Below are 26,790 nucleotides of genomic sequence, written 5' to 3'. Positions count from 1 at the left end.
TGTGTTTTCCTTGTCTTAGTGTTGGTCAAGACGTGAGCTGGGTGGGCATTTTATGTTGTATGTCTGGTTTGTCTATTTCTATGTTTGGCCTGATATGGTTCTCAATCAGAGGCAGGTGTTAGTCATTGTCTCTGATTGGGAACCATATTTAGGTAGCCTGTTTTGTGTGGGGTTTTGTGGGTGATTGTCCTTAGTGTCTTGATGTCCTTGTTCTGTGTGTATGTGCACCAGTATTAGGCTGTTTCGGTTTTCGTTACGTTTATTGTTTTGTAGTGTTTATTGATTCGTGTTTACGTTTGTTCATTAAACATGGATCGCAATCTACACGCTGCATTTTGTTCCGACTCTCCTTCACCTAAAGAGAACCGTTACAGTAGGTTTCCAAACTGCATTCCTTCCATCTATAGCATTTCTTAATGTAACTCAGTTCCTTTGGCTCTGTTCAAGTAGACTGTGATTTTGCTGTGATCTGATAGGGGTGTCAGTGGGGTGACTGTGAACGCTCTGAGAGACTCTGGGTTGAGGTCAGTGATAAAGTAGTCTACAGTACTACTGCCAAGAGATGAGCTATAGGTGTACCTACCATAGGAGTCCCCTCGAAGCCTTCCATTGACTATGTACATACTCAGCGTGCGACAGAGTTGCAGGAGTTGTGACCCATTTTTGTTGGTTATGTTGTCATAGTTGTGCCTAGGGGGGCATATGTGGGAGGGAATGCTGTCACCTGCAGGCAGGTGTTTGTCCCCCTGTGTGTTGAGGGTGTCAGGTTCTTGTCCGGTTCTGGCATTTAGGTCACCACAGACTAGTACATGTCCCTGGACCTGGAAATTATTGATTTCCCCTTTTCAATAACTCCCTTCAATGCTGAAGCCACCCTTTCCTGCTGTGCTCTCAGGTCGTTTCTGCATGTGTATTATTATGTGGCTAGGTGAGCCTAGTTGTTCCTCAGACAGAAGGTCTAGGGCGCGCTGGGTGTTTGGACACCAGAATTTAGACACTGTTTGGGAAAAAGTTGTTTTTCTTCTAAATATTTCCCATTTGAGTCCATTAGTAATACAATCTGTGTCTTGTGTTTGTCCTCAGTGGGTGTGGGGGGGTTGTCAGAGGGCTATCAGGGTGGCTGACAGGGGGGGTGCTCAGAGGGGGTGCTCTGCTGTGATGTCGACTCTATGGTCAGGTGCTGAGGTGGGCTGTTCTGCTGGCTTCTCTGTGGGGGTGGCCACCTCTCTAGTGGGTTGTTCTCTGTCACACGCCATCCCCCTCACCCTCTCCTCCATCCCCCTCAACCTCTCCTCCAGCAGTCTGATCCTCTCCTTTAGTCTGTTCTGCTCCTCTTTCTCCTGTTGTAGTTATCTCACCACTGTCCAGAGTGCAGATATGTCTCTGTCCACCACCAGCTCTCCGGGTCTGGTAAAGGGGGTGTTGTTGTGCTGGTCTGTTATCTGGGTCTGTGCTGAATGGAGTGTAATCACCTGCTGTTCCAGCTCCACCTGCCTTACCTCCAGCTGGGTGAATGTATCCTTCATTTCAATGAGGGAGTAGTAATCTGTGCTGGGAGGTTGACTGTCCGCTGGGGGTTGCTCATCTGTGGGGTATCTTTATCTTCAGACCCGCTCGGGGTGGGGGTATCTTTATCAAGGGAGAGCTTCTCCTGCTGGGCTGATTCTTTAATTTGGTGAAAGTCCAGCTGAAACTGTTTGGGTTACCCTGTACCTGTACTGTTCCGGATTTATAGAGGTTTATATTAGCTGACTCAGAGTCCTCGTTGTCTAGTATCCTGAGTTTCCACCCCTTGTTAACCCCCCCTCTCTTAGCAAAGGGGTAGTGTGCTAATATAGCACTGTGCCATGCCAGGGGATGGTTTGTGTGGAAGATAAGGTTGCTGATGTTCCCATTTCTGTAATAGTCAGCAAAACGTGTATCTTGATTTTCCATAAGGAGCTTCATTTTGTAATCTTTTCTTGCCTTATCATTCTTTACATGCACAGGGTACTGCATTTTAATTACCTCTGAACAGCGGGAGGGAGCTTCTAAGGCCTCTCCATTTGGTTGGGGTAGACTGTTTGACTCTACTGCCAGTGTTGGGCTAATGGGCTTTGACACCTCTCACTTGACATGTCAGTGCTAGTTGAAGCTGTATCAAGCTTGGCAGAATTATGTTAGCATTCAGTCCTTATAAAGTAATGTTGTGTATTTTTCTTCTTGGCTTTTGGAAATAGAATATAGTTTCAGACTAAACATTACTCACTCAGTTCCAGGTTGGATGGTGTTTTCAGGTTTCTGTTGTTTTCCAGAGAATTTGCTGTATAGAATAATAATCCTTGGTAGTTGTGAACCTTCCAGGTGATTCTGTAATTCCGTCCAAAATCAGGTTGTAGGTTTTAAGTTTTGATTTGAAGTGAGGGTTATGTTGTAGAGGGTAGAATCCAGTACGTGTTCCTGACAAAAAAATCCAACTCCTAATCTATCTTTTTTAAAGAAAATGCTGAAAAATGCAGGAGCTCATCTGTGACCTCTGCTCTGCTCTCTCTCCATGTCTAAGAAACTCTGCATCTCTCTCTCTCTCTCTCTCTAGCTCTCTCTCTCAATTCAATTCAATTCAAGGGGCTTTATTGGCATGGGAAACATGTGTTAACGTTGCCAAAGCAAGTGAGGTAGATAATATACAAAAGTGAAATAAACAATAAATGAACAGTAAACATTACACATACAGAAATGACAAAACAATAAAGACATTACAAATGTCATATATATATATATATATATACAGTGTTGTAAAAATGTACAAATGGTTAAAGAACACAAGGGAAACTAAATAAGCATAAATATGGGTTGTATTTACAATGGTGTTTGTTCTTCACTGGTTGCCCTTTTCTTGTGGCAACAGGTCACAAATATTGCTGCTGTGATGGCACACTGTGGAATTTCCACCAGTAGATATGGGAGTTTATCAAAATTGGATTTGTTTTCAAATTCTTTGTGGATCTGTGTAATTTGAGGGAAATATGTATCTCTAATATGGTCATATGTTGGACAGGAGGTTAGGAAGTGCAGCTCAGTTTCCACCTCATTTTGTGGCCAGTGTGCACATAGCCTGTCTTCTCTTGAGAGCCAGGTCTGTCTACGGTGGCCTTTCTCAATAGCAAGGCTATCCTCACTTGCTTTGGCAATGTTAACACATGTTTCCCATGCCAAGAGAGAGAGAGAGAGAGAGAGAGAGAGAGAGAGAGAGAGAGAGAGAGAGAGAGAGAGAGAGAGAGAGAGAGAGAGAGAGAGAGAGAGAGAGAGAGAGAGAGAGAGAGAGAGAGAGAGAGAGAGAGAGAGAGAGAGAGAGAGAGAGAGAGAGAGAGAGAGAGAGAGAGAGAGAGAGAGAGAGAGAGAGAGAGAGAGAGAGAGAGAGAGAGAGAGAGAGAGAGAGAGAGAGAGAGAGAGAGAGAGAGAGAGAGAGAGAGAGAGAGAGAGAGAGAGAGAGAGAGAGAGAGAGAGAGAGAGAGAGAGAGAGAGAGAGAGAGAGAGAGAGAGAGAGAGAGAGAGAGAGAGAGAGAGAGAGAGAGAGAGAGACCCACTGGCTGCCATCTCGGTTACAGAGAGCTGGTAGTCCCATCCACCAAACTACCAGGTGTGAAACAGGGAAGGGACTCAGGGGGTATGCTAATTTGGTATAGGTCAGACCATTAAATTAATCAAAACAGGTACATTTTACATTTGGCTAGAAATTCAAAAGGAAATAATCTTAACAGAGAAAAATGTCCTCCTGTGTGCTACCTATATCCCCCCACTAGAATCCCCATATTTTAATGTATGAAATCAATCATTTCCAGGCCCAGGGACTAGTTTGTGGCAACTTAAATGCCAGAACCGGACAAGAACCTGACACCCTCAGCACACAGGGGGACAAACACCTGCTTGCAGGTGACAGCATTCCCTCCCACATATGCCCGCCTAGGCACAACTATGACAACATAACTAACAACATAACCAACAAAAATGGGTCACAACTCCTGCAACTCTGTCGCACGCTGAGTATGTACATAGTCAATGGTAGGCTTCGAGGGGACTCCTATGGTAGGTACACCTATAGCTCATCTCTATCACTGATCTCAAACCAGAGTCTCTCAGAGCGTTCACAGTCAGCCCACTGACACCCCTATCAGTCCACAGCAAAATCACAGGCTACTTGAACAGAGCAATACTCAATCATGAGGCATCAAAGCCAAAGGAAATGAGTAACATAAAGAAATGCTATAGATGGAAGGAATGCAGTTTGGAAACCTACCAAAATACAATTAGTCAACAACAAATTCAATCCCTTTTAGACACTTTCCTGGGTAAGATGTTCCACTGTAATAGTGAAGGTGTAAACTTGGCAGTAGAAAATCTTACCAGTATATTTGACCTCAGCTTCCCTATCAAATCTCAAAATCTCAAATAGAAAACCAAAGAAAATTTACAACAATGACAAATGGTTTGATGAAGAATGCAAAAATCTAAGAAAGACATTTGGAAACCTGTCCAACCAAAAACATAGAGACCTGGAAAACCTGAGTCTACGCCTTCACTATGGTGAATCACTAATGCATTACAGAAATACACTACGGGAAAAGAAGGAACAGCACGTCAGAAATCAGCTCAATTGAAGAATCCATAGACTCTAACCACTTCTGGGAAAATTGGAAAACACTAAACAAACAACAACACAAAGAATTATCTATCCAAAATGGAGATGTATGGGTAAACCACTTCTCCAATCTTTTTGGCTCTTTAACAAAGAATAAAGAGCAAAAACATATACAGGATCAAATACAAATTTTAGAATCAACTATTAAAGACTACCAGAACCCACTGGATTCTCCAATTACCTTGAATGAGCTACAGGACAAAATAAAAACCCTACAACCCAAAAAGGCACGTGGTGTTGATGGTATCCTTAATGAAATGATCAAATATACAGACAGCAAATTCCAATTGGCTATACTAAAACTCTTTAACATCATCCTTAGCTCTGGCATCTTCCCCAATATTTGGAACCAAGGACTGATCACCCCAATCCAAAAGTGGAGACAAATTTGACCCCAATAACTACCGTGGGATATGCGTCAACAGCAACCTTGGGAAAATCCTCTGCATTATCATTAACAGCAGACTCATACATTTCCTCAATGAAAACAATGTACTGAGCAAATGTCAAATTGGCCTTTTGCCAAATTACCGTACAACAGACTATGTATTCACCCTGCACACCCTAATTGACAACCAAACAAACCAAAACAAAGGCAAAGTCTTCTCATGCTTTGTTGATTTCAAAAAAGCCTTCGACTCAATTTGGCATGAGGGTCTGCTATACAAATCGATGGAAAGTTGTGTTGGGGGTAAAACATACGATATTATAAAATCCATGACCACAAACAACAAGTGTGCGGTGAAAAGCCAAAATGTGCAGTTTTGGCAGCCAAATATGTGTCCTCCTGGCACAACCTGAGGGACAGCCAGTGAAAAGTGCAAAGTAATGTCAATAATATTTCCCATCTCGTTTTGTTTTGTCTTTCATACCACGTCACGTGTCTTCTCAGTCATGTTGACACTGGTCTACTACCATTGCTTTAATGTATTGTTGTTCTCATTAATATTGTTGTAGTTCTTGTTAATGGTAATCCCATGTCCATGTCCACTACCACTACTACTGTTGGTCCCACCATTTATTTATATATAAATATATACAGTGGGGCAAAAAAGTATTTAGTCAGCCAACAATTGTGCATGTTCTCCCACTTAAAAAGATGAGAGAGGCCTGTAATTTTCATCACAGACAAAATGAGAAAAAAAATCCAGAAAATCACATTGTAGGAATTTTAAATGAATTTATTTGCAAATTATGGTGGAAAATAAGTATTTGGTCAATAACAAAAGTTTATCTCAATACTTTGTTATATACCCTTTGTTGGCAATGATAGAGGTCAAACATTTTCTGTAAGTCTTCACAAGGTTTTCACACACTGTTGCTGGTATTTTGGCCCATTCCTCCATGCAGATCTCCTCTAGAGCAGTGATGTTTTGGAGCTGTTGCTGGGCAACACGGACTTTCAACTCCCTCCAAGGATTCTCTATGGGGTGAGATCTGGAGACCGGCTAGGCCACTCCAGGACCTTGAAATGCTTCTTACGAAGCCACTCCTTCGTTGCCCGGGCGGTGTGTTTGGCATCATTGTCATGCTGAAAGACCCAGCCATCTTCAATGCCCTTGCTGATGAAAGGAGGTTTTCACTCAAAATCTCACGATACATGGCCCCATTCATTCTTTCATTTACACGGATCAGATGTCCTGGTCCCTTTGCAGAAAAACAGCCCCAAAGCATGATGTTTCCACCCCATGCTTCACAGTAGGTATGGTGTTCTTTGGATTCAACTCAGCATTCTTTGTCCTCCAAACATGACGAGTTGAGTTTTTACCAAAAAGTTATATTTTGGTTTCATCTGACCATATGACATTCTCCCAATCTTCTTCTGGATCATCCAGATGCTCTCTAGCAAACTTCAGACGGCCCTGGACATGTACTGGCTTAAGCAGGGGGACACGTCTGGCACTGCAGGATTTGAGTCCCTGGCGGCATAGTGTGTTAATGATGGTAGGCTTTGTTACTTTGGTCCCAGCTCTCTGCAGGCCATTCATTAGGTTCCCCCATGTGGTTCTGGGATTTTTGCTCATCGTTCTTGTGATCATTTTGAACCCACAGGGTCAGATCTTGCGTGGAGCCCCAGATCGAGGGAGATTATCAGTGGTCTTGCATGTCTTCAATTTCCTAATAATTGCTCCCACAGTTGATTCTTCAAACCAAGCTGCTTACCTATTGCAGATTCAGTCTTCCTAGCCTGGTGCAGGTCTACAATTTTGTTTCTAGTGTCCTTTGACAGCTCTTTGGTCTTGGCCATAGTGGAGTTTGGAGTGTGACTGTTTGAGGTTGTGGACAGGTGTCTTTTATACTGATAACAAGTTCAAACAGGTGACATTAATACAGGTAACGAGTGGAGGACAGAGGGGCCCCTTAAAGAAGAAGTTACAGGTCTGTGAGAGCCAGAAATCTTGCTTGTTTGTAGGTGACGAAATACTTATTTTCCACCATAATTTGCAAATAAATTCATTAAAATTCCTACAATGTGATTTTCTGGAGAAAAAACAATCTCATTTTGTCTGTCATAGTTGAAGTGTACCTATGATGAAAATTACAGGCCTCTCTCATCTTTTTAAGTGGGAGAACTTGCACAAATGGTGGCTGACTAAATACTTTTTGCCTCACTGTATATGCATCCCTCTCTCTATGCATTTTTATGCATCTCTCTCTCTTTCTCTCTCTCTATGCATATCTCTCTCTCAAATACAATGCTATTTCTCTGGAAAAAAAAACGAACAACAGACTTTCAGCATGCTTACAGAGAAGGGCTCTCAACATGTACTCCACTTACACAAATGGCTGATGATTGGTTGAAATAAATTGATAATGAGAAGATTGTGGGAGCTGTACTGTTAGATTTCTGTGCAGCCTTTGATATTATTGACCATAACCTTCTGTTGAGGAAACATATGTGTTTTGGCTTTTTAACCTCTGCCATGTTGTGTATTCAGAGCTATCAATCTAATAGAATTCAGAGGGTTTTATTTAATGGAAGCTGCTCTAATGTCAAACAAGAAAAGTGTGGTGTACTGCAGGGCAGCTCTCTAGGTCCTCTACTCTTTTCTATTTCTACCAATGAACTGCCACCGGCATTAAACAACGCATGTATGTTCGTCCATGTATGCTGATGATTCAAGCATGTACACATCAGCAACCACAGCTAATGAAATTACTGAAACCTTTAACAAAAGGTTGCAGTCTGTTTTGGAATGGGTGGTAATAAACTGGGCCTAAACATTTCTAAAACTAAGAGCACTGCATTTGTTACAAATCATTCCCTAAGTGTTAGACCTCTGGTAACGAATGGTGTGGCTGTTGAACAAGTTGAGGAGACTAAGTTACTTGGTATTACCTTAGATTGTAAACTGTCATGGACAAGACATATAGATTCAATGGTTGTAAAGATAGGGAGAGGTATGTCTGTAGTAAAGAGATGCTCTGTTGTTTTGACACCACACTCCAGAAAGAAAGTTCTGCAGGCTCTAGTATTATCTTATCTTGATTATTGTCCAGTCATATGGTTAAGTGCTGCAGTGAAAGACCTAGTTGAGCTTGCCCAGAACAGAGCCGCACATCTTGCTCTTCATTGTAATCTTCATAGTGCTAATATTAATACTATGCATGCCAGTCTCTCTTGGCTAAAAGTTGAGGAAAGACTGACTGGATCACTTCTTGTTTTTATAAGAAACATCATTGTGACTCACCACCTGGATTTGGTCTTATGTAGCAAAATTTGAAAGAGTGTTTTTAAAATTTGATAAAATTAGAGACTCAGAGCTACAAAACGGTATATCATACACTGTATTTTTTAGGAACAGTAAGAAAGTAATTATGCTTTGAAAGTTGATAAACTTGTAAACTCACTTCTGAGAAAATGGCTCTTCTTTGTCTACACCCATTCAGCATCATTCACACCCTCTTAAGCTTTAGCCCCACCATCTCGTTTCGCTCTCTGAGCATTTAAATGTAAATTTAGAGCGCACGCTTGACACTCTGACCGATGATTTGTTTACCTCTGGATAATATGAAAACAGCCTAACCAGCTCTGCTGTCAACAAATTCTTTATGCTTTTTTACCAATGTTTATTGACACCGGCCATATTCAATGGGTATTGTACACTTTAGCTTAACTTCTTGATGCTACCAATGTCACACCCTGACCATAGTTTTCTCTGTATGTTTCTATGTTTTGTTTGGTCAGGGTGTGATCTGAGTGGGCATTCTATGTTGGATGTCTAGTTTGTCTGTTTCTGTGTTTGGCCTGATATGGTTCTCAATCAGAGGCAGGTGTTAGTCATTGTCTCTGATTGGGAGCCATTTTTAGGTAGCCTGTTTTGTCATTGTGGGTTGTGGGTGATTGTCTATGTTAGTTGCTCGTGTCAGCACAGTTCTCATTATAGCTTCACGGTCGTTATTTGTTTATTGTTTTGTATAGTTTGTATTCAGTGTTCAGTGCTCTCTTTAATTAAAAAATCATCATGAACACATACCACGCTGCATTTTGGTCCGCTCCTTACGACGATCGTGACAACCAATCCCTGTAGCGGGATAATTTCCGTCTGCAACCGCTGAATAGCATAGCGCAACAGTCAAATAATATTACTAGAAAATATTCATATTCATTAAATCACAAGTGCAATATTTTGAAACACAGCTTATCGTTTTGTTAATCACCCTGTCATCTCAGATTTTGAAATTATGCTTTACAGCGAAAGCAATCCCAGCGTTTGTGTAAGTTTATCGATAGCCTAGCATAGCATTATGTATACTTAGCATCAGGAAGCTTGGTCACGAAAATCAGAAAAGCAATCAAATGAACCGTTTACCTTTGATGACCTTCGGATGTTTTCACTCACGAGACTCCCAGTTACACAGCAAATGTTCCTTTTGTTCCATAAAGATTATTTTTATACCCAAAATACCGACGTTGGTTTGTTGCGTTATGTTCAGAAATCCACAGGAAAGAGCGGTCACGACAACGCAGACGGAAATTACAAATAGTCTTCATTCTTCATAATGTCCACAGAAACATGTCAAACGTTTTTTATAATCATTCCTCAGGTAGTTTTTAAAATATATATCCGATAATATATCAACAGAGTGTGTAGCTTTTTATAATATATAATAATATATGCATTTAGCAGACGCTTTAATCCAAAGCGACTTACAGTCATGTGTGCATACATTCTACGTATGGGTGGTCCCGGGAATCGAACCCACTACCCTGGCGTTACAAGCGGCATGCTCTACCAACTGAGCTACAGAAGGACCATTTTTCCATAACAGCGGGAGGAACAATGGCTGATTTACTCAATTGTGCACTAACTCACTCTGAGTCCCCACCTCTCCACTTACGCAATGTGATCCTTCACGCTCATTTTTCAAAATAAAAGCCTGAAACTATGTCTAAAGACTGTTGACACCTTACGGAAGCCACAGAAAAAGGAATCTGGTTGATATCCCTTTAAATGAAGGACAGGCACACATAGGAACACAGAGATTTCAAAATAAGAGGCACTTCCTGATTGGATTATCCTCAGGCTTTCGCCTGCAATATCAGTTCTGTTGTACTCACAGACAATATTTTGACAGTTTTGGAAACTTTAGAGTGTGTTCTATCCTAATCTGTCTATCTGCATATTCTAGCATCTGGTCATGAGAAATAGGCCGTTTACTTTGGGAACGTTATTTTTCCAAACATAAAAATAGTGCCCCCTAGCTTCAAGAGGTTAAGACATGTAGCTAGCTAGCTAGGAAAACAATGAACCTAGCTAGGTAAAGTGTATGATCACACACGTCATGTAAAGTTTTGCTAACGAGCCAGCCAGCTAACATTAGCTAGTTAAACAATAATGAACATAGTGCCAAATCATGTTATTACTACTCTGCATGAATCTGCTGGGAGCTAACCAACCAGGTTCAATGTTAGAGCCTAATGTTAGCTAGCTAACTAGCAAAGCAAATGGTTCTGGGATACGAATAATAATGTCATACACGTAACATAGCAAGGGAGCCAGCCAGCTAACCTTAGTTAGCTAACAGTACACTTCAGCTTGAAATTAAACCAATTTCTGTCAAACGTTCAACATCTGAAAATTTAGCTAGCTAGACTATCTTACCCATATACATCATCATGCATGATAGACATATCTCTCTGTCACAGATGCCATACCACAGTTGACATTAGTTTGAAGATGTAATCTATTTTTCTGTCATACTCTAATTCCACTGATTGTATTCCACTGATTGTATTTACAGATAGCATAAGAGTTTGTTATTAAGGCACATGAAAGTTCACATGTTCCAGAAGGCATTTCTGCCCCAAAAAATGCATTTTGCTGAAAAATAAATAAATAAATAAATAAATAACCTTCAAATAGCTCTCCTGTGAAATTGTGACTTGCAACATACGCCTAGTTAAACGGGTCACCATTAATGTGTTGAAAATTCCAAATTGTTTGCATAGTCAGTTTACACAAAGCACTAACACCCACTTGCACCACCAAAAATACCACCATGGGTCTTTTCACAGTCCCCAGTTCCAGAACAAATTCAAGGAAATGTACAGTATTATGCAGTCTTTTGTCTGTAATGTTTTTTTTTGTTATGTGTCGGATGCTAGTAAGACTAGCTGTCGCCATTGGCGTCGGCTGATGGGATCCTAATAAATCAAATCTCTCTCTCTCTCTCAACCACATATAGAAGCCTGAAAAACAGTAATAACTGGGGGAAATACAACAGACCATGGCTGAGAGGATGATTGCTTCTCAAAGTGGTGAGTACCAAGCATTTACACTGTGATAATCTGTTTTTGTCTCAACTGTTTGACTTTGATTACAGTTGTGATCAGAGCCATGTACTGTATATACAGCACCAGTCAAACGCTTGGACAACTAATCATTCAAGGGTTTTCCTTTTTTTTTTTACAATTTTCTACATTGTAGAATAATAGTGAAGACATCAAAACTATGAAATAACACATAGAATAATGTAGTAAGAAAAATAGTGTTAAACAAATCAAAATATATTTTACATTTGAAATACTTCAAAGTAGCCACCCTTTGCCTTGATGACAGCTTTACACACTCTTGGCATTATCTCAACCAGCTTCATGAGGTAGTCACCTGAAATGCATTTCAATTAACAGGTGTGCCATGTTAAAAGGTCATTGTAGATTTGTTTTCCTTCTTAATGAGCTTCAGCCAATCAGTTGTGTTGTGACAAGGTAGGGGTTGTATACAGAAGATAGCCTTGTTTGGTAAAAGACTAAGTCCATCTTATGGCAAAAACAACTCAAATAAGCAAAGAGAAACGACAGTGCATCATTACTTTAAGACATGGTCAGTCAATGCGGAAAATTTCAAGAACTTTGAAAGTTTCTTCAAGTGCAGTCGCAAAAACCATCACGCGCTATGATGAAACTGGCTCTCATAAGGACCGCCACAGGAAAGGAAGACCCAGAGTTCCATTTGCTGCAGAGGATAAGTTCCTTAGAGTGAACTGCACCTCAGATTTAATCCCAAATAAATGCTTCACAGAGTTCAAGTAACAGACACTTCTCAACATCAACTGTTCAGATGACACTGCGTGAATCAGGCCTTCATGGTCGAATTGCTTCAAGGAAACCGGTACTAAGGGACACCAATAAGAAGAAGAGACTTGCTTGGGCCAAGAAACATGAACAATGGACAATAGACTTGTGGAAATCTGTACTTTGGTCTGAATTTGACATTTTTAGTTCCGACCGCTGTGTCTTTGTAAAATGCAGAGCAGGTGAGCGGATGATCTCTGCATGTGTGTTTCCCACTGTGACGCATGGAAGACGGGGTGTGATAGTGTGGGGGTGCTCTGCGGGTGACACTGTATGTGATTTATTTAGAATTCAAAGCATACTTAAGCAGCAGGGCTACCACATCATTCTGGAGCGATACTCCACCTCGCCCGGTTTCCACTTAGTGGGAATATCATTTGTTTTTCAACAGGGCAATGACCCAAAACACACCTCCAGGCTGTGTAAGGGCTATTTGACTAAGAAGGAGAATGATGGAGGGCTGCATCAGATGACCTGGCCTCCACAATCACCTGACCTCAGCCCAATTGTGATGGTTTTGGATCAGTTGGACTGCAGAGTGAAGGAAAAGCAGCCAGCAAGTGCTCAATATACGTGTTGGAAAAGCATTCTTCATGAAGCTGGTTGAGAGAATGTTAAATGCTGTCATCAAGGCAAAGTGTGGCTACTTTAAAGAATCTAAAATCTAAAATATATTTTGTTTTGATTAACACTTTTTTGGCTACTAGAAAATACTACAAAGTAGTACAAATAATGAAAAACCCTTGAATGAGTGGGTGTGTACAAACTTTTGTTGTCATTGGTTAATCATGGTCTACGGTAGCCATTTTGAGTTTGGAGAAGGGAAAGGTGTTAAGTGGTTGTATTGAAACATATAAGCCATTAGCAGGTAATTGATGTCCCTCTGGGTGTTTTTCCTCAACTGTGGTCCTATTGTGGGGGGAACAATTATAGAGGTGAATGCTTGATTGAATATACGGCTAATGCACCTGAATTGGAAAGAGCAGGGAGTCATGCATTAAATTGAGGGTGAGCTGTAGAGAAAACAAGAGGAATTTACGGGCTGCATTCGATCTACATTATAAAGGGTATAACATATTACAAAATGGGGCAGTGACATATCACCTAATACTCTTTATTGGTAATATACTGTGTGTTCCACATATTCCCATGATACAACCCACAGAGATGATGAGGGATTCCTATTTCTCTGATACATCTCATTTGACTGCTGAAACATATTGTGGTTGGGGAACAGTCATTTGACCCCATTAAAGGCTCTAACTGGTCACAAGAAGGGATTAAAATAACAAACATAGGTGGTTCTGAGGCTTATGGGCAATCTAATGTTAGTCGCCTAACTGCTACTTGTGATATTTTAATGCCATTCGAAACAGACTGAAGGAATTTTCAAACGGAACTGAGTCTCCCTGAATATGAAAGATATATTTGTGTTTGTTCCCAAAAGTGACACATTTTTGTTTCCCCTAAGGATTTTTCCTTTGTTTGTTTTACATTTTACTTTCCAGTATTTATCAAGCTCTTTGCTCAGGGGACTGACCCTCCAGACCAAAGTGGGAAAATAATTGGTTTACATACAATGTGATTCACGTCCCCCACCATGCATTGTGCCATTTTATTGGTATTAATAATATAATGATGTCAGCGATTGGGTGCAGAGTGAAAGCGGAGTCAGGCGCAGGACACAGGTATGGAGTAATCCAACTGAGTTTACTCAAAGAATAAAGCAAAATTCTAACACGAACACAACCACTAACGACATAAACAATCACTGACAGAACAGAAATGTATGTCAGATGGTTAAATAGGGAATGTAATGAGGGAATGTAAAACAGGTGTGTGTGTAATCAGACAAAGCAAAACGAAACACAAAAATGGATCGGTAGTGACTAGAAAGCCGGTGACGTCGACCGCCGAACACCACCCGAACAAGTTAAAGGGCCGACTTCGGCGGAAGTCGTGACAAATGACAAACATCATCACATTTCAAGTGTGAATTATGAATATTCCAATTTAAAGGCTATTGAAGTTCAATATGCAACAGTGTGTGCAGTTAAATTTGAATTGTCCTATGTCAGGTATAAGTTACTATTTAACAACATGGTAGTGCTCCTCCCACTTTTTCCCCTGCCCTGCTACAAAGTTTCTCCCTGTAGGCTGTCACTGAGTCTGAGAGCTCCTTAAACTTGATCCCACAAAAACATCTGGGTCAGATGGTTTAGACCCCTTCTTCTTTAAGGTTGCAGCCCTTATCATCGCCAAGCCTATCTCTGACCTTTTTAACCTGTCTCTACTCCCATGGCTTGGAAGGCCATCAAGGTGCGTCCTTTATTTAAAGGGGGAGATCAAGCTGATCCTAGGCCCATTCCTTTTTTGCCCTGTTTATCAAAAGTGTTGGAAAAACTTGTCAATAATCAACTGACTGGCTTTCTTGATGTCTATGGTATTCTCTCTGGTATGCAATCTGGTTTTCCGCTCACGTTATGGATGTGCCACTGCAACCTTACAAGGTTCTCAATCATGTCACCATTGCCCTTGATTCTAAGCAATGTTATGCTGCTATTTCTATTGACTTTGCCAAAGATTTTCATACGACAGACCATTCCATTCCCGGCTAAGGAGTATTGGTCTCTGAGGGGTCTTTGGCCTGGTTTTCTAACTACCTCTCTCAAAGAGTGCAGTATTGAAAGTCAGAACATCTGCTGTCTCAGCCACTGCCTGTCATCAAGGTTGTACCCCAAGGCTCGATCTAGGCCCCATGCTCTTCTCAATTTACATCAACAACATAGCTCAGGCAGTAAGAAGCGCTCTCATCCATTTATATGCAGACGATACAGTCTTATACTCAGCTGGCACCTCCCCGGATTATGTGTTAAAGCTCTACAACAAAGTTTTCTTAGTTTCCAACAAGCTTTCGCTGTCCTTAACCTTGTTCTGAACACCTCAAAAATAAAGTGGTTTGGTAAGAAGAATGCCCTTCGCCCCACCGGTATGATTACTATCTCTGAGGGTTTAGAGCTTGAGGTAATCACCTCATACAAGTACTTGGGAGTATGGCTAGACACTACACTGTCCATCTCTCAGCACATATCAAAGCTGCAATTTAAGGTTAAATCTACACTTGCTTTCCTTGCTTTCCTCTATCGTCATTGCAACTCTTTCACCCCAGCTGTCAAACTAACCCTGATTCAGATGACTGTCCCACCCATGACAGATTATGGAGAATTCATTTATAGATCATCAGGAAAAGGTGTTCTTGAGCGGCGAGATATTCTTTACCATTCGGCCAATCGATTTTCCACCAATTCTCTTATAGGACACATATAGTCCTCTGTAAACTGGCCATCTCTGTATACCTTTCGCAAGACCCACTGGTTGATGCTTATTTATAAAACCCTCTTAGTCCTCACTCCACCCTATCTGAGATGTCCACCTCAGCCCTCATCCTCCACATTCAACACCCGTTCTACCAGTCACATTCCGTTTAATAAAGGTCCCCAAAACAGACACGCATTGCTGGGTCACTCCTCTTTTCAGTTCGCTGGAGCTAGCAACTGGAACGAGCTGCCAAAAACACTCAAAGTGCACAGTTTGATCTCCATCTCTTCATTCAAAGACTCAATCATGGACACTCTTCCTGACAGTTGTGGCTGCTTCACGTGATGTATCGTTGTCTCTACCTTCTTGCCCTTTGTGCTGTTGTCTGTGCCCAATGTCTGTACCATGTGTTGTGCTGCTACCATGTTGTCCTGCTGCCACGTTGTGTTGCTACCATGCTGTGTTGTCATGTGTTGCTGCCATGCTATGTTGTTGTTTTTGGTCTCGCTTTATGTAGTGTTGTGGTGTCTCTCTTGTTGTGTTTTGTTCCAAATCTTTATTTTTAATCCCAGCCCCTGTCCCCACAGGAGGCCTTTTGCCTTTTGGTAGGCCGTCATTGTAAATAAGAATGTGTTCCTAACTGACTTGCCTAGTGAAATTAAGGTTAAATACATAAATAAAAAGGAGTTCTATCGTAATAATTTGATCAACTGTATACTTTCAACATGAAGTGACTTTTGGAATGTTTCACAGGATATTTCATCACATTTGGCTGAGATGATTTCTGGTGGGAATTGCGTGTGTTTATAATATTATCTCGTTTTTAACAAGGCATGCAAGCCCCGATCGCTGATACTCCATTAATCAATGCCCCTTCTGTCATTTCTGCACACAGCATCAACTCTCATCCAAGGCGTGTTCCCCCGCTGCATGTTTGTTCATACGATCATGTATGGGGGAGGAGGATACCCAACGCTGTTAATCCATAACACTCAAGAGTTTTTAATTAACAAGTCAGAACTCTGACAGACTTTTATCGCAGCCCCTCAACATGAATGATAGAGATGATAGGCCTCGATTGAAAGACAAGTGAAGGTGATGTTGTGTGAAGGGAACGAGACTCCAGACAGATAGTGTCATCCCACAGTATTACTCTTAAATGTTCATCTCTCCATTCTCACGGGAAGACTCAGCCGAGCGTGGCGTACACTTTTTGATCTCAATTAAAACGCTGTGTCCCTCCACAGATTTTATTGATGCAAACGTTGTCTATTTAAGCTACAAGCAAAACATCCAGTTGCAGTTTAATATTAAACGATGCATTAAACTAAACTGCTTCACCAACTCTCCAGATTTTCTTAATCAATAAAAATGTCATTAATGGCTCCCTATCCTCTAGGGCTCTGGTCACAAGGAGTGCACTATATAGGGAATAGGGTGCCATTTGGGACACAGATGGTGTCTGATGGGCACTCTGTTCAACCTACAGACACTGCGCTGTAGTTTCAGGGGATTGAATCATTGAGAATTGTCCTCAACAATTCTCGAGGACCTATCAGTATGCACCATTGGCTCAAAAACAAAGAAACGTCATTACATATGAGAATCAATACCTGTATTCATTTGCAAAACCATTGACTGAATTACAACCTGCATGTTGGCAACTGCCAACTGTTAATTAAGTGCATTATTGATTGTTTTTGAATAACAATCATTCCTCGCTCAATACTGCACTCCTGAATGTGCAGTTGAGTTGTACATCAACAACATATGACTAGTTTACAGCAAGGGATAGCATGCTCAACCTCTTGGCAATGAGATTTGCATTTATCTAGATTTTTTTTAATACCACTAGGGAAGGTAACATTATCTTTGATGTGGAGCAGTATTCTGTAATTAGTAGTAGTAGTAGCAGTAGTAGCAGTAGTAGTAGCAGTAGTAGCAGTAGTAGCAGTAGTAGTAGTAGTAGTAGTAGCAGTAGTAGTAGTAGTGGTGGTAGTGGTAGCAGCATCAGCGGTGATAGTAGCAGCAGTGGTGATAGTAGCAGCAGCAGTGGTGATAGTAGCAGCAGCAGTGGTGATAGTAGCAGCAGCAGTGGTGATAGTAGCAGCAGCAGCGGTGATAGTAGCAGCAGTGATAGTAGCAGCAGCAGTGGTGATAGTAGCAGCAGGAGTGGTGATAGTAGCAGCAGCAGCGGTGATGGTAGCAGTGATGATAGTAGCAGCAGCAGCAGTGATAGTAGCAGCAGCAGCAGTGATAGTAGCAGCAGCAGCAGTGATAGAAGCAGCAGCAGTGGTGATAGTCGCAACAGCAGTGGTGATAGTAGCAGTAGTAGTAGTAGTAGTAGTGGTAATGTTCACTAGTAGTAGTGGTAGTAGTAGTAATACTGGCCATAGTAGGAGTAATGTGGTGGTGGTGGTGGTAGTAGTAGTAGTAGAAGTCGTCCTTGTAGTAGTATTATCAGTAGCAGTAGTAGTAGCAGTAGTAATAGAAGTGGTGTTCTGACGCCGTGTCCCTCCACAGATTTTATTGTGGCAAACGTTATCTATTTAAGCTACAAGCAAAACATCCAGTTGCAGTTTAATATTAAATGATGCATTAAACTAAACTGCCTCACCAACTCCCCAGATTTCCCTAATCAATATAAATGTCATTAATTGCTCCCTATCCTCTAGGGCTCTGGTCACAAGAAGTGCACTATATAGGGAATAGGGTGCCATTTGGGACACAGATGGTGTCTGATGGGCACTCTGTTCAACTCTGTTCAACCTGCAGACACTGTGCTGTGAATCATTGAGAATTGTCCTAAACAAACCTAGAGGACCCATCAGTATGCACCATTGGCTCAAAAACAAAGAAACGTCATTACATATGAGAATCAATACATGTATTCATTTGCAAAACCATTGACTGAATCCCAACCTGCATGTTGGCAACATCCAACTGTAAATTAAGTGCATTATTGATTGTTTTTGAATAACAATCCTTTCTCGCTCAATACTGCACTCCTGAATGTATTTCAACTGTGCTCAAAACATCATGGCAATGAGATTTGCATTCACCTTGTTTTCTTTCAATACCACAAGGAAAGGTAACATTGTCTTTGATGTGGAGCAATATACTGTAATTTGTAGTTGTAGCAGCATAAATAGCAGTAGTAGTAGTAGTAGCAGCAGTTGTAATAGACGCAGTAGTAGCAGTAGTAGTAGTAATTTTAGTAGTAATAGCAGTAGTAGTAACAGTAAAAGCAGCAGCAGTAGTAGTAGCAGGCCTGTTAGTAGTAGTGGTAGTTGTTGTTTAGTAGTAGTAGTAGTAATAGCAGTAAAAGCAGCAGTAATAGTGGTGGTAATAGTAGCAGTAGTATGTGATATTACTAGTAGTAGTAGTGATAGTAGTGGTGATAGTAGCAGTAGTAGTAGTAGTAGTAGGTGTAGTAGTTGTTGTTGTTGTAGTGTTAGAAGTAGTCCTAGTAGAAGTAGTCCTAGTCGTAGTAGTAGTAGGTGTAGTAGTTGTTGTAGTGTTAGAAGTAGTCCTAGTAGAAGTAGTTCTAGTAGTAGTAGTGTTCTGGATGATGAGCTCTGTTTGAACATACTTACGTTATTAGTTGACCTACGTATGTTTTGTGTGTATGTATGTATTCCCTCCAGCAATGGGCAGACTTAAGTATCAAATCAATATTTTCCTTAGCAAGGTTACTCCTTTTCCTGTCTGGCCATTTCTTTCCACATATCACATGATCAAATTTAAGCTTAAGGCAATAATGCCCTCATCCTCTCCAATAGTCAACCTGTTCCATATTCCATCCATTTGCACCACTGTTTACGATATTGATGGTGGCTCACTCTTACAAAATGTGATTTTAAGACACTAATCAACCCACACTTCCACGAGGGCTGATAACAAGTTTTGACAGACATTCTTCTGACTCGACTTGGGCTCACTCTTTATATTGATCTGGAGGAGAGGTGGGCGGATGGGGGTGGCCCACAGGAATCAGCTTGACTACATCACAAATTAGGTTGGTTTGTCCTCTCTATGGCTCACCATACCTGCTCCCTCCCTCCCTCCCTCCCTCCTCCCAACCACCCAGCCCCTCTTCCAGCTGGATGGCTGTATAATAGAAAGGCCCTGTTGCATTTCAAAACATCCCTGGTACCCAGGTGACATCCTCTCCTGCCACACTCCATCCCGGCGACGCAGCTAGAACGTGACAGAGCTGTTAATTAGAATACATCAATGTATCAAGAGGGATTACACAGCTTGCCACTGACACATGGGGACAATACAAAGAGTGCTGCAATACTTTCCCACCAGAAAATGTAGAAATGTTTGGGCATGTTTCAGTTTCTCCTTAGTGTTGGAATGCAACAGGCATGCATTTGTGGCAAATGTTCAGCCGTGAACAAGATTTGAATGCATATAGTATATCTTCTATGGTCCTACAATGTGTCCCTATAATGTGTCCCCAAAATGCTCAGTGTACTCTGCTCTCACGTGATTGGCCAGGGACCTTGGCTTAATATCAGCTCACTAAACACATAGCTGCAGATGACCCTGTGCCTGTTAGCTCTTAAGGAAATAGGCAGAATACCCCCTCTGACTTTAAGTCTCGTACGGGACTTGGGCTAATGCAGCTAAAGGTGCAAAGTACTGAATGATTTCAAAAATGGACACACTTGACATTTGGGTACAGGACTCAAGTCCTGACATTCTGGTTCTCTCTGAAACATGAAATGGTTCTGTCGCTGATAAAGACGCTGAAGTAAATTATTATAATGTATTTAGATGTGACAGATGATAGAAAGGGGGAGGAGATGACCATATACAGTACCAGTCAAAAGTTTGGACACACCTACTCATTCAATGGTTTTTCTTTATGTGTTACTATTTTCTACATTGTAGAATATATTTTGATTTGTTAAAAACTTTTTCGGTTACTACTGTACATGATTTCATATCTGTTATTTCATCTTTATGATGTTTTCACTTATTCTACAATGTTGTTGTGTTGCTGTGTCATGTTGTGTTGTTGTGTTGCTGCCATGCTATGTTGTTGTCTTAGGTCTCTCTTTATGTAGTGATGTGTTGTCTCTCTTGTCGTGATGTGTGTTTTGTCCTATATTTTATTTAATAAAAATCAATTATCCTAGCCCCCGTCCACGCAGGAGGCCTTTTGCCTTTTGGTAGGCCGTCATTTTAACCTGTTACTCCTACCCCCTACTTTTTCGAACATTCTGTTAAAAATTGCACAACATTTCAGCGCCCTGCTACTCATGCCAGGAATATAGTATATGCATATGATTAGTATGTGTGGATAGAAAACACTCAGACGTTAATAAAACTGGTTAAATCACGGCTGTGACTATAACAGAACGTGCGTTTCATCGAAAAGTGCAGGAAAATCTGACCACTGAAAATGGGAAAATATATCTATGCGCCACTTCAACCCATTGTTAAACGTGAACCACATTAAATGGGGCCAAGGTTGCAATACCTACCTCTTCCACACGATGTCAACAGTCTTGTCATTTGCCTACGATTTGTTTCTTGGTCAAACAGACACGAGGCAGCGTAGTTCTTCCGGTCTCTGACCAGATATTTTGGTTGAGATTTACCCGGACATTATTTCCAGACGTACAGCTATAGAATATACATCGCCTCGTGATCAATTTGATCGCTTATTAACGTTTACTAATACATAAAGTTGCATTACAAAAGTATTTCGAAGTGTTTTGTGAAAGTTTATCGTCGACTTTTTTAATTAAAAAAATGATGTTACGTTATAAAACGCTATTTTTTCTGTTGATCACACAGTCTTCATAGATCGATATCTAGGCTATATATGGACTGATTTAATCGAAAAAAGTCCCAATAGTGATGTTTATGGGACATCTAGGAGTGCCAACAAAGAAGATGGTCAAAGGTAATGAATGTTTTATATTTTATTTGTGCGTTTTGTGTAGCGCCAACTATGCTAATTATTTTGTTTACGTCCCCTGCGGGTCTTTTGGGGTGTTACATGCTATCAGATAATAGCTTTTGATGCTTTCGCCGAAAAGCATTTGAAAAATCTGACTTGATGCCTGGATTCACAACGAGTGTAGCTTTAATTCAGTACCCTGCATGTGTATTTTAATGAACGTTTGAGTTTTAACGAGTGCTATTAGCATTTAGCGTAGCGCATTTGCATTTCCAGATGTCTAGATGGGACGCCTGCGTGTCAGGTAGGAGCAAGACGTTAAATTAAGAATTGTTATTAACTGATTTGCCTAGTTAAATAAATAAAATAAAACATAAATTACAATGTGTAGAACATACTAAAAATAAATAAAAAACCCTTGAATGAGTAGGTGTAGCCAAAATTTTGACTGGTTCTGAATGTAACATCTAATTTCATGGCATCCCAATCTTTAAATATTTCTGCTCCAGAGAAATTTCAGCTCCTGGTTGTAGATGTGTCCATAAATCAGATTATCCATTTATTTGTTGCTGGGATTTATCCTCCCCCCTGCTGCCATGACCGATGGTATTCGTGTTACTGTAACACATTTTTTGTCATCTGAGTTGGTCATTTTATGGGATTTGAATCTGGATTGGCAATCCCCGGCCTCAGATCAATTTAAGAGTATATGCATTGATTTTAATCCGAATCAATTGACTCTCAAAACCCACATGGCTAAATTTAAAAAATCCTGTTATCTACACATTGATTGATTTCCTTCTAATAACCGCCATAAATATTTGTCTATTGGAGTATTTGCATATGATCTCAGTGATCATTGTACCACAGTATGCATTACAGATACAAAAGAGCAAAATACTAATCCGTGTTTAATTAAGAGTCATTTTCTCCTCAAGGGTTTTTAAATTACATGTTAAGTCACTATTTCCTGTATTCCTGACCCAGAGTTGGCTATATACGTAACATTTCTCCTACATATTGATTTCTCTGGCAGATAAACACGCCACTTTTAAACAATTCAGAGTCAAAGATACAATCTCCATAGACACATATTGGCAGTAGAATGGCCACACTTAACTGCTCAGTTACTTTCAACGTGGCCACAAGTCAGTTTGTCAAATTTATGCCCTGCTAGAGATGCCCTGGTCAACGGTAAGTGACAGCTCAGCTGCGAAGTGGTAGGCCACACATGCTCACAGAACGTGACCGCATAATGCTGAAGTGTGTGGCGCTGTAAAAATTGTCTGTCCTCAGTTGCAACATTCACTGCCAAGTTCCAAGCTGCCTCTGGAAGCAGCTTTAGCACAATAACTGTTTGTCGGGAGCATCATGAAATGGGTTTCTATGACCGAGCAGCTGCAGAAAAGCCTAAGATCACCATGCGCAAAGCCAAGCGTTAGCTGGAGTGGTGTAAAGCTTGCTGCCATTGGACTCAGTGGAAACGCATTCTCATGAGTGATGAATCACGGTTCACCAACTGGCAGTCCAACGGATGAAACTGGGTTTGGCGGATGCCAGGAAAACGCTTCCTTCCCGAATTCATAGTGCCTACTGTAAAGTTTAGTTGAGGAGGTATAATGGTCTGGGGCTTTTTTTCATGGTTCATGCTGACCCCTTAGTTCCAGTGAAGGGAAATCTTAGCGCAACAGCATCCAATGACATTCTAGATGATTCTGTGCTTCAAACTTTTTGGCAAAAGTTTGGGGAAGAAGGCCCCCGTGCGCAAAGCAAGGTCCATACATAAATGGTTTGTCGAGATCGTGTGGAAGAATCTAACTGGCCTGCACTGTACCCTGACCTCAACCACTTCGAACTCCTTTTGGATGAATTGGAACGCCGACTGTGAGCCAGGACTAACATCAGTGCCCTACCTCACTAATGCTGTTGTGGCTGAATGGAAGTAACTCCCCGCAGCAATGTTCCACATCTAGTGGAAAGCCTTCCTAGAAGAGTGGCTGTTATAGCAGCAAAGGGGGGACCAACTCTATTAATGCACATAATTTTGGATTGACGAGCAGGTGTCCACATACTTTTGTTCATATAGTGTAGCAAGGGAAAAGAATGTGTCTCTATAATACATCGTTCCACCAACCATTTTTCCACCAACCTATGTTCTAAAATCAAATCAAATTGTATTTGTCACATACACATGTTTAGCAGGTGTTATTGCGGGTGTAGTGAAATGCTTGTGTTTCTATCTCCAACAGTGCAATACGATCTAACAATACACAAAATACACACAACCTAAAAGTAAAATAATGGAATTAAGGAATATACAAATATTAGGATGAGCAATATTGGTGTGGCATAGACTGAAATAAAGTAGAATAGAATACAGTATATACAGTTAATGTCAGAAGTTTACATACACTCGTAAGCTTGTAAGATGAAGAACCCCATCCCAACCGTGAAGCATGGGGGTGGCAGTATCATGTTGTGGGGGTGGCAGCATCATGTTGTGGGGGTGGCAGCATCATGTTATGGGGGTGCTTTGCTGCAGGAGGGACTGGTGCACTTCACAAAATTGATGGCATCAAGAGGCAGGAAAATTATGTGGATATATTGGAGCAACATCTCAAGACATCAGTCAGGAAGTTAAAGCTTGGTCGCAAATGGGTCTTCCAAATGGACAATGACCCCAAATTATACTTCCAAAGTTGTGGCAAAATGGCTTAAGGGCAACACAGTTAAGGTATTTGAGTGGCCATCACAAAGCCCCCACCTCAATCCAATAGAACATTTGTGGGCAGAACTGAATAAGTGTGTGCGAGCAAGGAGGCCTACAAACCTGACTCAGTTACACCAGCTCTGTCAGGAGGAATGGGCCAAAATTCACCCAACTTATTGTGGGAAGCTAGTGGAAGGGTACCCAAAATATTTGACCCAAGTTAAACAATTTAAAGGCAATGCTACCAAATACTAATTGGGTGTATGTAAACTTCTGACCCACTGTGAATGTTATGAAATAAATAAAATCTGAAATAAAAAATTATCTCTGCTATTATTCTGACATTTCACATTCTTAAAATAAAATGGTGATCCTGACTGACCTAAAGCAGGGAATACATTTTTACTAGGATTAAACGTCAGGAATTGTGAAAAACTGAGTTTTAATCTATTTGGCTAAGGTGTACGTAAACTTCCGACTTCAACTGTACATATGAGATGAGTAAAGCAAACATATGTTAACATTATTAAAGTGACTCGTGTTCCATTATTAAGTGGCCAGTGATTTCAAGTCCATGTATATGGGACAGCAGCCTCTTAAAACTAGTTAGGGATAGGCGGGACGCAAATGTCTCAACTGGCAAATTGCCAGTGAAAATGCAGAGCGCCAGATACAAATAAAATACTATAAAATTCAAACTTTCATTAAATCACACATGTAAGATACTCAATTATAGCTACACTCGTTGTGAATCCAGCCAACGTGTCAGATTTTTAAAATGCTTTTATCTGATGATAGCACCAGCAGTAAACAAAGGGGTTAGCATATTTCAGCCCTGCAGGCGCTACACAAAACGCTGAAATAAAATATAAAACATGCATTACCTTTGACAAGCTTCTTTTCTTGGCACTCCAATATAATCATCACAATTGGTCCTTTTGTTCGATTAATTCCGTCCATATATATCCAAAATGTCCATTTATAAAGCGTGTTTGATCCAGAAAAAAACAGCTTACAAAAAATGCAACGTCGCTACAAAACATTTCAAAAGTTGCCTATGAACTTTGCCAAAATATTTCAAACTACTTTTGTATACAACTTTAGGTATTTTTAAACGTTAATATTCTATCAAATTGTAGACTGGGCAATCTGTGTTCAATACAGGAATGAAAACAAACTAGCACCACTTTTCACGTCTTGTGCCTACTTCTTCATTGCACAAAGGAATAACCTCAACCAAATTCCAAAGACTTGTGACATCCAGTGGAAGCGGCAGGAACTGAAAACAGGTTCCTAAGAAATATCCCTTGGCAATAACAACAGAAACTTCAGAGTGTTTTCTATCCAAATCTATGAATAATATGCATATTTTATATTCTTGGTATGAGTAGCAGGAAGTTGAAATTGGGCACGCTATTTATCCAAAAGTGAAAATTCTGCCCCCTAGCCCCAAGAGGTTTTAAGGTGCAGGGTTACGTAACTTGGGTGGAAGCCGCCTGGTGATGGCTATTTTCTCGGGCCCAGTTTTGATGCACCTGTACTGACAGCACCTTCTGGCTGATAGCGTGGTGAACAGGCAGTGGCATTCTTACATAGGTATTCCTCTTGTCCAGATGGGATAGGACAGTGTGCAGTGCGATGGCGATTGCATCGTCTGTGGGTCTATTGGGGCGGTAAGCAAATTGAAGTGGGTCTTGGCTGTCAAGTAAGGTAGAGGTGATATGATCCTTAACTAGCCTCCATTAACTAGCCTCTATGGCCCAAGACTGAGAGGAGCACATCAAGCTGTTGGTTTCACCTTTTAATAAAAATAGTTTTTCACTAACTGTTGACCATCCTTCCAAGTCCAGCTCCACACTCCCAGGTGTTGAAGCTTCCTCTGAAAAGGCTGAAACAGCAGAGAAAGCTTTAGCTAGCACATGCTCTGAGTAAAGGGGAGTGTCCGTAGAGTTGAGGCAGCGGAGGCAGGCCTGCCAGCAGCTGATAGTGGACAGAAAGAAACGATCGACGAATTCATTGCAACTGGGGTTATGATAATTTATTATGGGCATGGATGTTTCAATTATTATAATTTTTTGCCCCAAGCTATAAGGCAGTGCCTGCTTTCCCTGCTTCCTCTGGGCACAAAGGAGAGTTGAATTCAGTGACGGTTTCTAGGAAGATGGGGTATAGGGATACAGTATGAATAGAGTCAAATACATGCAGTTTGACCCAAAAAACGTGACACAGTTCTATTTTCAAGTCTAAGAGTACAGACAATTTCAGTAATATTAGTTGAATAAGCTCTCAATGGATCTGTATGTTTTTCCTTTCTCCCACTACAAGACGTATCCTCATTATAATGACTTACGCTATGCTATGAAATCTCAAGGCAAAATTCAACAGGAAGTGGTTGCAATGATGCCAAAATTATGTCATTACAACCACTGGGTATGAAATACAATGCAAATCAAGTTATTATGGAACTGATTTTCATTGAATTGAATACAAATCAAATCACATTTTATTTGTCACACGCTTCGTAAACAACAGGTGTAGACTAAGAGTGAAATGCTTACTTACGGGTCCTTTTCCAACAATGCAGA

The 26,790-nt window shown here is 40.9% G+C and overlaps 1 protein-coding gene across 2 annotated transcripts in view; it reads left to right on the top strand.

Moving 5' to 3' along the window:
* The window catches only part of LOC123993494 (leucine-rich repeat and immunoglobulin-like domain-containing nogo receptor-interacting protein 2), a 346,736-nt gene that overhangs the window by 197,402 nt on the left and 122,544 nt on the right, over positions 1 to 26,790 (top strand). For both annotated transcript variants that reach the window (XM_046295695.1, XM_046295694.1), the window contains exon 4: positions 11,369 to 11,441. The gene's annotated coding sequence lies outside the window, so the exon portion shown is untranslated. The remainder of the gene's footprint in view (positions 1 to 11,368; positions 11,442 to 26,790) is intronic.

This window comes from Oncorhynchus gorbuscha, linkage group LG13, assembly GCF_021184085.1.
Source record: "Oncorhynchus gorbuscha isolate QuinsamMale2020 ecotype Even-year linkage group LG13, OgorEven_v1.0, whole genome shotgun sequence".
In the NCBI taxonomy this organism is placed as follows: Eukaryota; Metazoa; Chordata; class Actinopteri; order Salmoniformes; family Salmonidae; genus Oncorhynchus; species Oncorhynchus gorbuscha.
The sequence above is the reverse complement of the archived record's forward strand: the minus strand, read 5'-3'. Positions and strand labels throughout refer to the sequence as shown.